This window comes from Pempheris klunzingeri, chromosome 18 (genome assembly GCF_042242105.1).
Source record: "Pempheris klunzingeri isolate RE-2024b chromosome 18, fPemKlu1.hap1, whole genome shotgun sequence".
NCBI classification, from domain to species: domain Eukaryota; kingdom Metazoa; phylum Chordata; class Actinopteri; order Acropomatiformes; family Pempheridae; genus Pempheris; species Pempheris klunzingeri.
In genome coordinates this window covers 13,704,879-13,719,230 of record NC_092029.1, presented here as the reverse complement: position 1 = coordinate 13,719,230, position 14,352 = coordinate 13,704,879, and the positions used below count along the sequence as shown (strand labels likewise).

Sequence of the window (14,352 nt, the reverse complement as noted above, 5' to 3'; positions counted from 1 at the left end):
CTGTGTAACGGTGTCCAACCACACGGGCTGCCTGTGTGACTGCATAGCAATGACATTCCCGGGATGGCAGCTGTGTCGAGACATTTGGTCCCACTCTTGCCTTGCTGTGTAATTAACAGTCTAGAGTTGGCAAAACAATTTGACCCGCACTCTTGACATTCATATCTATCGATGATGTTTCTGTCCTTATAATCTCAGGATGTTTCGTGACACAATTTTCGGAGCCTTTTTACCGAGTGCATCACACCATCGGGGATAAACGCTGTCTCCCACAAACCTTGAAAATCAGTGTCACGGCAACTTTGAAAGAAAAATCAGCTGTAGCCAGAAGGAGCACTCCTATGCAACAGTTCACGGACAGAAGCTGATGAAACTCCAATCTTTTTTTTTTTTTTTTATCTCCACGGCCTTTTAAACTGCTGACACCCCAACATGTCCTCTGCAGTAAATGTTTACATGTAAACATCCCCGGAGTGTTGATCAATCACTCTGATCTGACACGAGGGTCAATCAATATGCCGGGCAGTACTTTTCATCCTTAATCCCACCGACCTGCGTGCTGCCAAATGGGAATTCCGGCAGTTTTGCTCATTTATACGGTTATTAGTATTGATAAAATAAAACAAAAAACTGATAGAGCCGGTTCTCACTGGTGGCTGAGTCATGTTGGAAGCCACACAGGTGCAGCCACACAACAACAACAAAAAAAATGCACCAACCGAGATTCGTCTCAGATGCTGATAACACTCAAGTGCAGCTCATTGCCCAAACATTGATTAGCCACTTCTCCTCAAGAACTATCTCCCGACAGGAGAATGACATCATTAAGGCTGATTATTAAAGTAGTTCCTCTACAGCTGCCACTGCGGAGCATTGCTGCTGATTTATAACTTTAGAATAGTGCTGGTAAAAATCGCAGTGCTTCCTGTGGTTTCGTCTGCTGCTCAATTAAACCCCTCTCAGGATGTCTGTTTGGCCGCTCTCTGTTGAATGTACAGAGAAAATCATGGAGTGACAGAGCACCCCCCCCCCATCCCTCCCTCCCTCCCTCCATCCTCCTGCCTCCCCCCCCTCCCGACAGCGGATGTCATCAAGTGTTGACAACACATCCTTACAATCCCCAGTTCCCCCGAGGGTCCTGCTTAAAAGTCAGGCCGCGTCCGCAAAAGCCGCCGCTATGGCAACGGGATGTGCTTGTCTTCCTGCTGCATCCTCAGCACCATGAGCGATTTCCAGTCTCACACGCTGTCTGACAGACGCCGGGCGTCTATCCAGTAATCCTTTGGGGACGGCAAAGTCCCTTCATAATAGTATTTGACACTAAAGTTTCCAAGCCGGCAAATAATGAGTACATTTCCTGGAAGAGACAATATTCATGAGATATTTGTAAAATTACTGTTGCCTGTCAGTATTCATATTTGCGCTTATTTGAAGTAAAACAGTGTAGGATTAGATCTGGAGTCACTAGCTGCCTATTCCTCGCCATACCCAATATGTCGCCACTGATGACAGGTTGGATCTGAAAAGCATCTGGCATCAGTAGCACGACAGACAAAATCGTACGAGATAAGTGGTGATTCGTGTCATTGAGATCTGTGGCTCTCATGCCTGGCTCCTGGTGAGCCAGATCTCTGTCCGTGGTCCTGAACCAGCCACACTGATCAGCCCCTTCAGGACCACGGACAGAGACCGGCTCCCTCTCTGCGCCTGTTGAACAACACACACACACACACACACACACACACACACACATGCAACGCTTAAGGCGCTCTGTTAAAGCATCTCGTCTCTAGGTTTCTGCACAGCATTGTCTGTGTCAGTCAAGCAGCATCCACTTCACATCTTTCAGTTGTAAGATGGCTCCATTTCGCGTGGTGTAATTCATTCTCTTTAGAAGAGATGATATGCTTATCTGTCTGCGTTTGTTCATAAAGAGGCTGAGTTTCCAAAAGGCAAAGATAGATGACGATAGAGTTGTGTGTGGGTGATTTTTATCAAGACAGAAAATGTATGTCAGTGTGCGTAAGTGGGTGTGCTGTGCGAGAGAGGAGAAATACAAAAATGCCTTGAGAGGCATTGGAGCCCACTGGTCCCTTTCCCATGTATCTGCTGTCCTGCAGGATGTGCTTGCTCAGCAGACAGTCCCAGCTGCTCCTGCAGGAGGCTGGCTAAATGAGGAGGTCAGCTCCCCCCGGGTCTGTCTGTTCCTTTCCTGCCCCAAGTTCCTTTCTGCCCAGACAGGAGGCTCACATTGTACAACCAGTGTTCTCCTGTCAGGCTGAGACCTTTACACACGCACACTGTAACACCAAAGCATAGTCGGCCCTTTGTATTCACAGCATCTGTCCCACCATGGAGAGCGACAAGTGTCAGAGAGAGAGAGTGGAGGGGGGAAAAAAAACAAAAAACAAGAAGTGTTCAGGCCACCAGCTGCAGGCAAATATGCTGAGCTAATTTCCACACAGAATTACTGTGTTCACTGTTCCCCATTTATAAATCGTATAGGTAATTCATTTACTTTGATGCTGAAATGGACCCGGTGCAGCCCTTACACGGTGTAATAAAATACGCTTGAGAGAAGATTCTCCTTTTACAACTAGTTCACACTTGTCTTTTGGGAGCGCTCGACGAGTAGACACGGTAAGGGTCTCAGACACCCAGAACAAAATGGCTTTTTCAATTGCCACTTTGGTTTTCTCTCCACTTCCACTTGTTCAAGGCTAAAGAAAAAAGTTGCGAAATGTCCACTTTAAAAATGAAATTAAATCTAACAGCACAGATGGGTGGCACAAAAAACTGAACTTGGTACTGAAATATGGTTGGCTTTTTCCCCCCCCTTAAATTTTAAGATATTCATATTCTCACAGGAATGTCAAGAGAAATAATTTCATGTCTAGTCATAGTTAGAATTCAGCGAATTGTAAATTCAGGGTTGCATTAAAGTCTTTATATCATCATGTGTCAGCTAGCTGGTAGGCTAAAATAAAGGAGCTCATTTTACGCCCTTCCATGGATATAACGCTATATGTGCATGATCTTATTTGGCTGTCCCCATAACAAATGTTCAGTCATACGAGTGGTGACGATGAGTCACCACATCTGCCATTCCATCAAAGCTAAGTGAGTTTTACTTACAGACATGTGTCTAATTCACAGCGCCTCAGGAAGAAGTTAAACAGAAGAAAAAGCAACAATGAAACTGAGACAGGGTTTTAATTCTGGTGACCATAGTTGGTCTGTGGCTGTGAGGTTGAGTGATAACATTATCACTGCCATCTTCAAACCACATTGGCAGACACAGTATATGTCCCTGGGCTGCAAACTGCTGCTGAAAGCATTGTTGACTCAGAGATGCTCATTTTGTTTGTTTATATCCTGCTTATGTTTAGACTTTCCCAGTACAGACATGTCTGGGAATATTCATGACTAAAACACAGCATTGTTTTTCATTTTGGAAAGGAAATCAAGTTTTTTTTTTTTTTTTCAGTCCTCTGGCAAAATTCGCAGTCCCCTCTGGTGAAAGCTATGTTTATCTAACTACTTCCACAATGCTGTGCCAGGATAAAGGTCCTTTATTGCATTTCTAATATTTAACACTCTTTTCATCCCCTCAACTTCGTTATGGCGGCGAAATTACAAGGTTGTCGAGAACAAGCAAGGGTAGAGGGAACAAATTCAAGGGGAGTTTGTAGTTAATTGACTTTATTTGCTTTTCCTTTCCGCCAGCCTGACTTATCAGCATGCTGGAGTTTAGTTTGGGATTGCAGGAATTACGGATAACACCCTGTGCCCTGGCCCACTGCCAGCGCGTTCACAGCAAACACATTTAAATAGGCACAAAGCTGCTTAAAATATTCATGTGTCACTTGGCCCCGCTATAGCTTATAGAAATATGAAACTATCTCCTCTCTGCTGGCAAATGATTTCCATGGTTTAAAAATACCCACCGTGGGTTTCAAGAACAAAAAGGAGATCTGTCTTACATTAGCATGCAGCACCACACATGGGCTTCCAGCAGGGAGCTATCAAGATGGGTTTCTTTAAACATGTTTACATTCCTGAGTCTTTGAAGGTCTTGCTGTCATGCCTCAGTTACAAAAGGCTCATTGGTGATTAATATTTGCCGTTTCCAAATGGAAAATATCTGTGAGGAATGAAATTAGTTTTCTTCTCGTGCTTAACATTCAGTTTATCTTTGAGATTTAAAAAAAAAAAAAAGGTTATTTACATGAAGGAGGCTTTAGATGGTTGACCTTGCTTGCAGGGTAACCAGGTCAAGCATAACTGCCTCCTCTGACATATCATCTGTTTTTGAAAATCAAACTGAATACATTCGAGTCCTGTATTCCTACACTACCTTTTGGATGGCTTGACTCGTGTATTGGCATTTATTATTCAAAGCCTATCAGTCTTTGTCATTGTCGCTTAAGGATTTCCCTCGCTATCAGAGGGGTTAGGGGTTATATGTGCAATTGTTCTGTGAAACTGTCCCCCGAGAGGAGCCCTGCAGCATGTCTTGCAGCCTGGTTGTCTGGCTCAGAATTGACCGAAGGTCAGAGCTGAAAACGCTCACAAGGAATCTTTTTTTGTTGTTGTTGTTGTTGCATCTTTTTAGCACATGTGGAGCCATCCTTCTCACAATCCCACCAAGGGAGATGGAAGAAAATCTGAAGTTACCAAGAGGTGTAAGAAAAACAAGAGTATTTGTTAGAGAGGGGGAAAAAAAAGAGAGAGAAAGGGAGTCTGTGTTAAGTGTGAGCGAGAAGGAAAACAATGAGTGTTGAGGCCAGAAGATACAGAGTAAAGATAGATTAGTTTGCCTCTGAGCAGTCCACTCTCAGCCCACTCTCAGTTGTGGTCTTTTATTACAGTTTTCTGATGGCTACTGTGAAGAGAGACAGAAAGGACAGTAGAGTGTGCTGTGGAAATATAGTGGGAGGCCAGGAGTCATGCACTGCAGCTCTGAGTAAATGCCAGCAGTATAGTATTAGCAAGCTGAAAATTTCCCTGGGACTACAGCTATGCATGAAATAGCTTTTACAGGAAAGAAAAGCGGTTTAAAAAAAGAACCATTGGTAGAACAAATATCCGATATATCCGCGATATTATTGAGGAACTTAACCCAAAAATGCATTTTTTTTAATTAGGATATCATGAATTTATCCATATCGTCTCTTCCAGCAGACTGCAAAACGGTGGGGATCAATAGAAATCAATATGTTTGTGTTGGTAAGAGGAATATAAAAAAAAAAAAAGAAGCAAATTGGCAGCATAGCAAGTAACCAGTGCCAAGTGTTGGTTGGCTCCCCCTGTGTGTATCTATCATAGGTTGCCATCTGTGAAAATCCAAACACATAAACTAAATAAAACAGCAAATGTGTCCTATAAGATGGATGCGTGGGATTGGATTAATATTGCACGTTACTGTGAATGTATGATGATCTTAAACAGCCACAAGCCGCAGAGACTCTCGAACGCCCATATAGTTTAGACGGAGACGTGATTTGTTGTTTCTGCTCTGCATCTGTCTGACATGTTGCAGACTCAGTTGGACTCTACAACTGCTCGCAGTGTGATGTATGTTCTGAACTGGCTGTGTGCTTTAAGTGGTGTGAAAAAAATCGACCTTCCGCGTGCTGCAATATCATGCCGTACTTTGCGTCAGATGTGGGAGTAACATTTCAGACCTATAACTTCATAGAAGCTCTACTGTGGTAATTAACAAGTCAGCGATTGCTTAATAGAGGGAAACAAACACGGCTTGTCAATGGTTTATTATGAAGGCTTGTGATAGCGCTAATTGGGAGCCAGAGTAAATGTTTACTTTGTATTTGCTCTATGCTTAATTCACGTAGGAGGGTCATTGATTGCGTTTGGTTGGATGTGTTTGGTGCTATAGGGCTCAGTGGTGAATAGGCATCTGTAATTTCATCCATGCGGCGATATATACTTTTAAAACCGTGTCTTAATGTGTCCTGCAAGCTGAGGCAATTTCATGTGAATCTCATGTGAATGTGAATGTCTGCGGGCTGACGGTGAAATGAAAGCACTGACGTCCAAACTACATGGGACTCAGAAGTCAAATCGATTACAGAAAGCCCCCCTGTGTTGGCTATTATGTGAAGCACTGATCAGGTTAGAACGTGGTGATTCACCTTCATCTCCAGCCAGCTGAATAAAGGACTGAGAGGAGGCGGGTGAGCGACTGACTGAAAGCGAGAAAGCAGAGTTCGGGCTCCCATTGACAGCACAGCCGGTTGGATGTTTGAACGTTTCTCTGTGTGAACCAAGGACACAGGGGGAAATGGGCTCTGTGGGAGGACGTATTGAGGCAGGCTTACTTAAAATCATGTTCTTTGAATCAGCATGACATTCTATTGTCCACGATCCACCAGGGCTATGCAAAATGTCTCCTCCTGCAGTGTTGAATTTCATTCATTTCTGTCCTTCCTCTCCTTTTGCTCTGAGGATTTTTAAGTGTTTGTGTAGCCTCCTCTAAATCAGTCTTCTTGTTTTGACGGTATTAGTGAAAGTCGAGGCGAGAGGAGAGCAGAAATATGCGCTGGAGAGAAAGCAGCTCATTTTTGTCAGCTTAAGCGAATGTAAATAGACCACAGGAGAGCACGGTGCAAGTGCATCTTTAGCTGAATAATTGAAGCAATCTGTCTAATTTTAGAAATCAAGCTGTAATGGTAAAATACCAAAAATTTTTGCTGCTGCAGCCTCAGTCAAGGTTCCTTTGTTAGTCACTCAAAACAACGCACTTCCCCATTTGTTCAGTATGACCCACCAATCTCGCACTTATCCACACACACAAAGCATCACAGTGGACTGGAAGAGACGTGGATTGATTTCCCATCTTGCTTCTGTTGTAAGATTTTGAAGAGGCATAATGAAGCCAATCGCCTCTGTTTCCTTTACACATCTACCAACGAGGTGTGCCCACACCCGGTCATTGCTTTTTAAAAATGATAAAAGACGGTAGAATGAGAAACGGTGAACTAAACAATAGACGGCAGATCATAAGAAAGATTAGAACAGGACTCTTGATTTTCCACCAATTTCACCTCTATTGTCTTTTTACATTTATGCTCAATAGATGAGAAAAAATGAGCGTGCATATTTGAGTAACTTCATTATTCAGTAATTTTTTTGTATCTGCGAGCCTCGGGCTGTTTTTCTCTCTAAAGTCAGTGTGCACGTCTCCTTCATTCCTTTCTCTCTCTGACACTGTGCAGTTGCACACTGTGTGTGTTTGTTGAACAAACAAGAAAAATTGACACACCTTTGCAGCAAAGTGTGGCATATTGACTTGTACCAGTAGCTCTGATTATCAGAAAGCTTCTGTACAGCAGTGGCTGATGGGAGGCTGATGAACCCAAACCAGGAGCTGACATTTTCCTGCCCTGTGGCTGAGGGAGAGTTGTGGGGGTGCAGGTGTCCGTTCAGGTCTAATGGGCCATCCATTCAGTCGTTTAATTGAGTGTCTTTTATCTGCCTCCAGTGACCTCTTTTATTCTCCATTTCTCCCTCTTCGTTTCCTTCACTCATCTATTTTTTTTTCATGCCCCAGCCCTCCTGCCTTTCTCCATTTTCTGCCTCCCTCCTTCTCCAAACTCTCCTCTATTGGGTTGTCTGACAGTACACCCATCTGCCATCTGCGTATGTCCTACACCATGGCCATCACCTGTTGTTTTCTAAGCACATTTGACGGGCTGTGAGGAAACAGTATGACAGTGAAGTGCACTTTCAGCGTCGAATCAACATCCAGAATCCAGAAAATAGAGCTTTCCCTCTCCTCTTTTTACTCTTTTGTCCATTTTTCCCTACGTCCTTCGCTGTCCTTCTGTCTGCGTCGTCTTTGTCTCCCTTTGGCTCACAGCTTGTCTCCTGGTCCTTCCCCTCTACTTTGTTCTCTCACACTATCATCAAGCCTCACTTTCCTCCTTCCCCTGGTCTCTGTGTCCTTGTGCACAAAAGCACGAATCCTCATATGACATAGGCTACCCATTCCAAAGCTTTATTTCCTGTTGTACCTTCGAATTTCAAAGCGAAGAATACCTTTTCAATCTCGGATTTCCAATGAACTTCCCCAGTCCAGGCATAGAACTCTGTACTGTAACTTTTATCACCATAACTTTCTTTTTTTAAGGTGTCTAACGTATGTGGAACATGGTGTAGGCCTTTGTGCACAACATTAATTTGTTTCCAAGCTTAAAAACAGGCTTATATTGTCTCCTCTATAGTCTCCCATATAGAAATGGCTTTGACAAGGTAATATAGATACCATAGGGATTTACTATAGTGAAAAAACTCTGCTAGTGATTGTAATTAAATTTTTGTGTGTAAGAACATTATTGCTGATATTATTGCTATTATTAATCTACTGTACAGTATATACTTCTATTTTCCTTCATATATTTTTGATGTATTAAATTCAGGATTTACAAGCATCTCTACATTTATGAAGACTAAAAATGATTATAATCAGATTACTGAAATCCTGTAAAATTTCTCTTTTTTTTTTCTCCCTCTCCATCTCCCTTCAAAAACCCAGCTGTGAGCATTAAAGAGCCGCCTCCTGAATTAATTCTTGACCTTTGTCTCTGACGGGAGATAACATCTGCCCTTCTACAAGAAAGAAAGTCTAATTCTACAGCCATTTTATACAAAATTACAATAGGAAGCGTGTAATACAGGGCCATTTTGATGAGCAGGAGAACAGTGAGAATTAGAATGAGAGCATTGAAGGGAGCAAAGAGGATGATAGTGTCTCATACAATTTGCTGTGAACTAATTGCATTATTATAAAATTAACTCCTTTAAACTGTATACCAAGGTCGGCTACATATGATATATGTTAAATGTGTGTCAGAGATGTTGTAATGTGAATTCACCCTACTATCACGCTCTTTTCAGATAAGATAAAATGTAAATGTTCAGAAAAGGAACAATAGCGCGAGAGTTCTCTTGCAAGTGTGCTGAGAGACAGCTGGAAATCCCACAGCTTAACTTTCAGAGAGTTTGTTTTAAGACTCCAAGATTACTGTTAGCCAAGTTCTCATCTACAGTATATTTACTTTGGTGAGCGATACAGCTTGAGGGCTGGAGTATCCAGGGAGGCTCCAGACACCCAGTCCGTCCTGCTTCATGCTTCTCAGCTGCGATGCCATAAATGGGTAATAATGCCCCAATGGTTTTATCACAATGGGGAAAGGGATTATAAAGCGGGGACGCACACACATATAGCCACAATGTTCTCCAGGCTGGACTCCTGCCTCTCTTAGCCTGCAGTGGATAATTAGCATCTCTCACACGTGCTTAGGCTTGATTAAAACTCAGTTTACAGTGAGCAGTGCTGTGAGGTCGCCATCTGTCACCTGTCGTGGCCACCATGAGATATTCTCTAGTCAGAGGGAGCGAGAAAGATGTTAGTGTGTGTGTGTGAGTGTGTGTGTGTGACCGTTTGATAAAGGAGAGAAAAAGATGGGGCATGGAAAAAGAAATGGCTGAGACGGGTGAGGCATGAAGCATTGGGAAGCGTTCTGTTCAATAGCTGGTCCTTTTCACTCACTGGACTGTATATTACAGCCAAATCACATATTTACTGTGTTGGCAGAAAAAGCTACTGACTGCAGTTTCAGGATTTCTGCTTTTTACTTGAACTTTATAACCTTGTGACTGCAGTTTTGGGAATACTCGTGTTTACACTTGGAAGTCAGATAGGAAGTGTGAGAGCCCTAAGGCTCATAAAACTCACGGTGTGTGAAAGCAACAGCTGCAATATACAGTACATCACAACTGTGGGGTGTACAGTTGGTATGTTGATGACAAACTTCAATGCCGCATTTATTAACTCAATTTACATACTGTCTGCTGCCGTAGCAAGCATGATAACATTGACAGTTATATGCTAATAGCCGTCTTTGGCCCCATTTTATAGAATTTGTTTTTTGTATAAATCATGTTTCCATGGTAATACCCTCAATATTCAATGTTTGGGCAGGTGGAAAGGATGTATTCAAAAATCTCTTGGCTTTGGTGTCTGTCAGATACAGTGGTAACGAAAATATTTCTAAAGTGGCCCACAGAAAAACAACATTACGACAACTGACAACCCTTTGGTTGCAAAGAGTGAAAATATTTATTGAAGCTTGACTTGCTCTTCCTCAGGCAGCGCTGAATGATGCCTGAGGAAGAGCTTAAAGTGCCTTGCCACCTTTCTGCATGTTATATTACAGCCGCTGTCTCCTGCTCTGTGTGCTTCTGTTGATTTGTGTGCACCAGAAGCTTTAATAAACACTTTTACTCATTGTATGCAAGTAGCTTACGGTTTTACTTTATATTGTGACTCCATGTCTGGATAGTGGTTGGTGGTAACATCAAGTGTATGTGATTTGTACTAAATGAGCTCTGTTTGAGCAATGAGCAATGTTTCACGTCCACAAATAAGAATGGCTATTTGCTGCAATATTTGTTTTATTTATAATCTCCACAGACTAAAAACGTTTCCAATTTTCACATAGGAGAATGTGTGATTGATTGGATTTTTGTAATAAAAAAAAGGAATTTATTTAATTTTGTTTGTAAAGTAGGGTACTTGAGTACTGAAAATAATTAAAGCTGACACCAGGACTCATTAATCAATGAGCTGATCAACAGAAAATTAAGTAGTAACTATTTTGAGTTGTCATTTCTCACCATTTTCTGATATTTTACAGATCAAACAAATAATCAGCCAATCGAAATAGAAATTGGCAGATCAGGCAAAACAAAGAGAATAATCATGAGTTGCCGCCCTGAATAGAATTATCAGCGTTTGTTGTAAAATGTGATATTCTGTGAAATTCTCTGTGTACACGTCAATTTAGGGAAAAAAAGCTTCTCCTCGTGAAATGTGTTTGTACTGACACTACAAAACATGCCGCTCGCTGTGTTTCTATGTTTGTCTAAGCAGGTAGCTGAAACTCAACAACAGTGTGTCTAGATTGTGTCCACATGCACAGTATGTGCGCGCCTGCCTCAGCTTTTACTGCAGAGTAGATTGATGATGATGATACGAAATATTACAGCAAAATAGTTCATTTTAATATGACACATTTTCATAGTCTAATTGTGACCTTATGTTAATGTGAGTACCTTTTTTTAATCTCAGGAACAGGCTGTTATTTCTAACATAGTGTGTCTGAAGATATTACAGAACGAGCATTTGACTCTAGCTGCCTTCCTACTGCTGCCTTCCTATGTTTCTTTAAGGAGCTCTTCTAATCTCGAGCTGGCACAGTTTTTTGTGGAATGTGTATTTACGTGCACATCTGTGTTTGCCTGTGTGTGTGTGTGTGTGTGTGCAGGCGAGCGTGTGCACTGAGTGCTTATACATCACATTTTCACATTATAGTTGGTGTTTCTTTTCAGTTGCATTCGCAGTTTGAGAGCAGTGGAGAGGTTGAAAACTGCGAGCAGACAGAAGTCATTTGGGACTTCAGCAATTCAAGGCCTGTGGAAGTGTACTCACAGTTTGGCACAATTAGTACCAAAAGGGGTCCCTGCTTGACAAATTAGCACACAAAATGTCAGCCGGTAGTTTAGCACATCCACAATAAGCCCTTGCAAATTAGCGCATATTTTGAGGAGAGAGCTGGCACATTATTATGAATAGAGAGAGCCTGGCAAATTAGCACATCTGTTGCCAGCACTCAGAATTAATGCATGTTATATGATCACTGGTTTCCCACTTGGAGCTGGGTAAGGGACAAGGGTGGTGGCACACATTTCTAATTGAAGACTGTGTGTACTCATTATAAGAGATTGATGAGAGTGACCTTTGGGCAGTGGTATAGCTAATTATTACCCTGAGTGTAACTGAACAAATCTCTAAATTCTGCAGGCATAGGCTTAAAATTCTCACATCAGTCACATTTTCCCCGGACTCAGTTGTTTCTTACCTGACAGGTTTGTTTAGGCTCAATCTTTGGAGTGTGTGATTGTGTGTTTACACGCGTGTGTTGAAGTGTGTGAGTCAGCCTGAGGCTTAGCGTCCAGCAGTGGCAGGTGACAGTCCAGTCCAGTGTCAAGAGGCTTTAGGGTGACAGGAGTGATTCTATTCTGGAGAAAAAACATACAACAAGCCAAACAAGTCAGATAACAACAGCTCAACTGTTGTTCACATAAGCTGCTTTCTAATGGTTTAATGCTCCGTTTCTACAACTGTAGCAGAGTAACATGATTATGTTATTGATTACTGAGCTTCTGTATTGGCTTACTTTTTCTGTACTCATTTGATTTATGTTTTCCCCTGGTTGTGGATCTTTTGTTAGTTTTTATAGCATGGCCTTTCAGGCTATATAGCACCTGAAATCTGATTAAGATATTTCTATTCTATTCTATTCTATTCTATTCTATTCTATTCTATTCTATTCTATTCATTAATGAGAAACATGCACAAACATATTTTACAAATAGTAGTATTTCACTTTCACCCTCTTTAACTTGTTTCATTTGATTTAAGCTCAAGTTTGGAGATCTCTCTCTTCTTAGAAAATGTACCTCTGTTACCCAAGTTTACTGCTTTTCTTATTTTATTCTCACAAAACCAAGACTGTGTATAATATTATCTCTGAGCCTTTGCCAAAGAAGATGTAGCTAGTCATATAATACACTCTCATCATCTCTGCCACTGACGGTATTAAAGCATCGGCCATACATGTAGAATAGAGCAGAACAGAATGTCGGTCTTCGGCAAGCAAATGCTGTTTAAAGGTCATACATCAGGACTTCAGTTCCTTGAAAATAGCTTTTCAATTAATTTTCTACAGATTACACTGATGATGGTTTGTTTGTGTGATATCATAGCCCTGGTGAGCATTCTGCACAGTTGATGTATCCCATGCCCATGGTCAGATTTCTGGAGATCTTCAGGGAGAGAGAATTGGCCCTTGTGCAGCATAGGAAGGTCAGTCTACCGCCAGGGGAGCTACAGATTAATGACCAGGGGCGGCGACTCTCTGCAGGCCTTCATGCATCATGTCCCATTCACCGCCAAACATGTCAGGGAGCTCTCCCTCCGGGAATTTCGGGGATATTTACGGAGCTTTTCCATCACTTTTGCCTCCTGCCTATTGGCTCCGAGCACCGATGCTCACCAGCCGAAAGACGGAGAGAGACAGAAACAGGCCAGGGTGTTAGGGTGTGGTGGGTGGAGGTCTTAAAAGCCTAACTGAGTGACTTCATGCGCATACCTGGGCCACTTGCCCTAGCGACAGGGTTGCTCACTGGTTGCTATGGCACCCACCCTACAGCCCACCGCAATCCTGCAGCTGCGCTGCTGGTCATTAGTCACAGAGACAGGCCGTATGCACCATCACAACGCCCACCCTCCACCAATCAGCTGCTCAGATTCCAAAACTGACGATGCCTCTCAGCCATAGCATAGATGCATGAGTCACCATGGCAACATATCTGACTCCCATCTCCCAGTGTACAAGAGCATCCTTGAGTAGAGAGAGAGCTAATTGTATTTTCATGCATAGTTTAATAAGTAATCCTTTTGCTTTTAGTAGTAATTTAAATATATTCTCCCTGCTCGTAGTTACAGTGTACTGAAGACAGAAATATGACGATGGTTTCAACTCATTCAGAGCAGCATGTGAGCAATAGAATATACATTGCTGAAAGTGATAGATATTTTGATCACGTGTACAGTAATTGCAAGGTTTGTCTACTATTATTGTTTGTATGTCCGTAAGAGGTGACTGATTTCTGTTTACAGGAACAAATTTCAATTTGAGTTAATTTCTGTCAGAAAATAAGCCAATGACCAAGTTACCAAGTTACTATGTTCAGTCCAAAATGCACTTCATTAACTCTGAACAAACATTAAAAGGGAATAAAATTTGCATAGAGCAGATGCCCTCCCACACTGCCTTTTTCATTTTGAATTTCTGCTCAAGCTCTCTCTCTCTCTCTCTCTCGCACACACATGCATACTTACACACACATACAAACACACGTATACACACACTAAGACACTCAGATCAGCAGGCCTGTTTTCTCATCAGGGTGATTATCCAGCTCATAACTCACTCAGAGCTTTCACTTGCACTATAATTCACACCAATCCCAATGATGGCAGCTCTATAATTCACACACGCACTGATTATCCGAGCTGTAACTCACACACCTGCAATCAGACGGACGACAACACCAAGTAGTAAGAGGACGGATAGATAGATGATACAAGACCGAGTATAATTAGACTTAAAGCAAGCTAAATATACGTTACACCCGATATCAATGTGTGCAAGCATCACCATTCAGTGTGAACAACACAGAGGATCTCATGTAACAAGTTAC

At 42.1% G+C, this 14,352-nt stretch overlaps 1 protein-coding gene across 2 annotated transcripts in view; it reads left to right on the top strand.

Moving 5' to 3' along the window:
* The window catches only part of LOC139217459 (glutamate receptor ionotropic, kainate 2-like), a 53,854-nt gene that overhangs the window by 155 nt on the left and 39,347 nt on the right, over nucleotides 1-14,352 (top strand). The gene's annotated exons all lie outside the window — the stretch shown is intronic.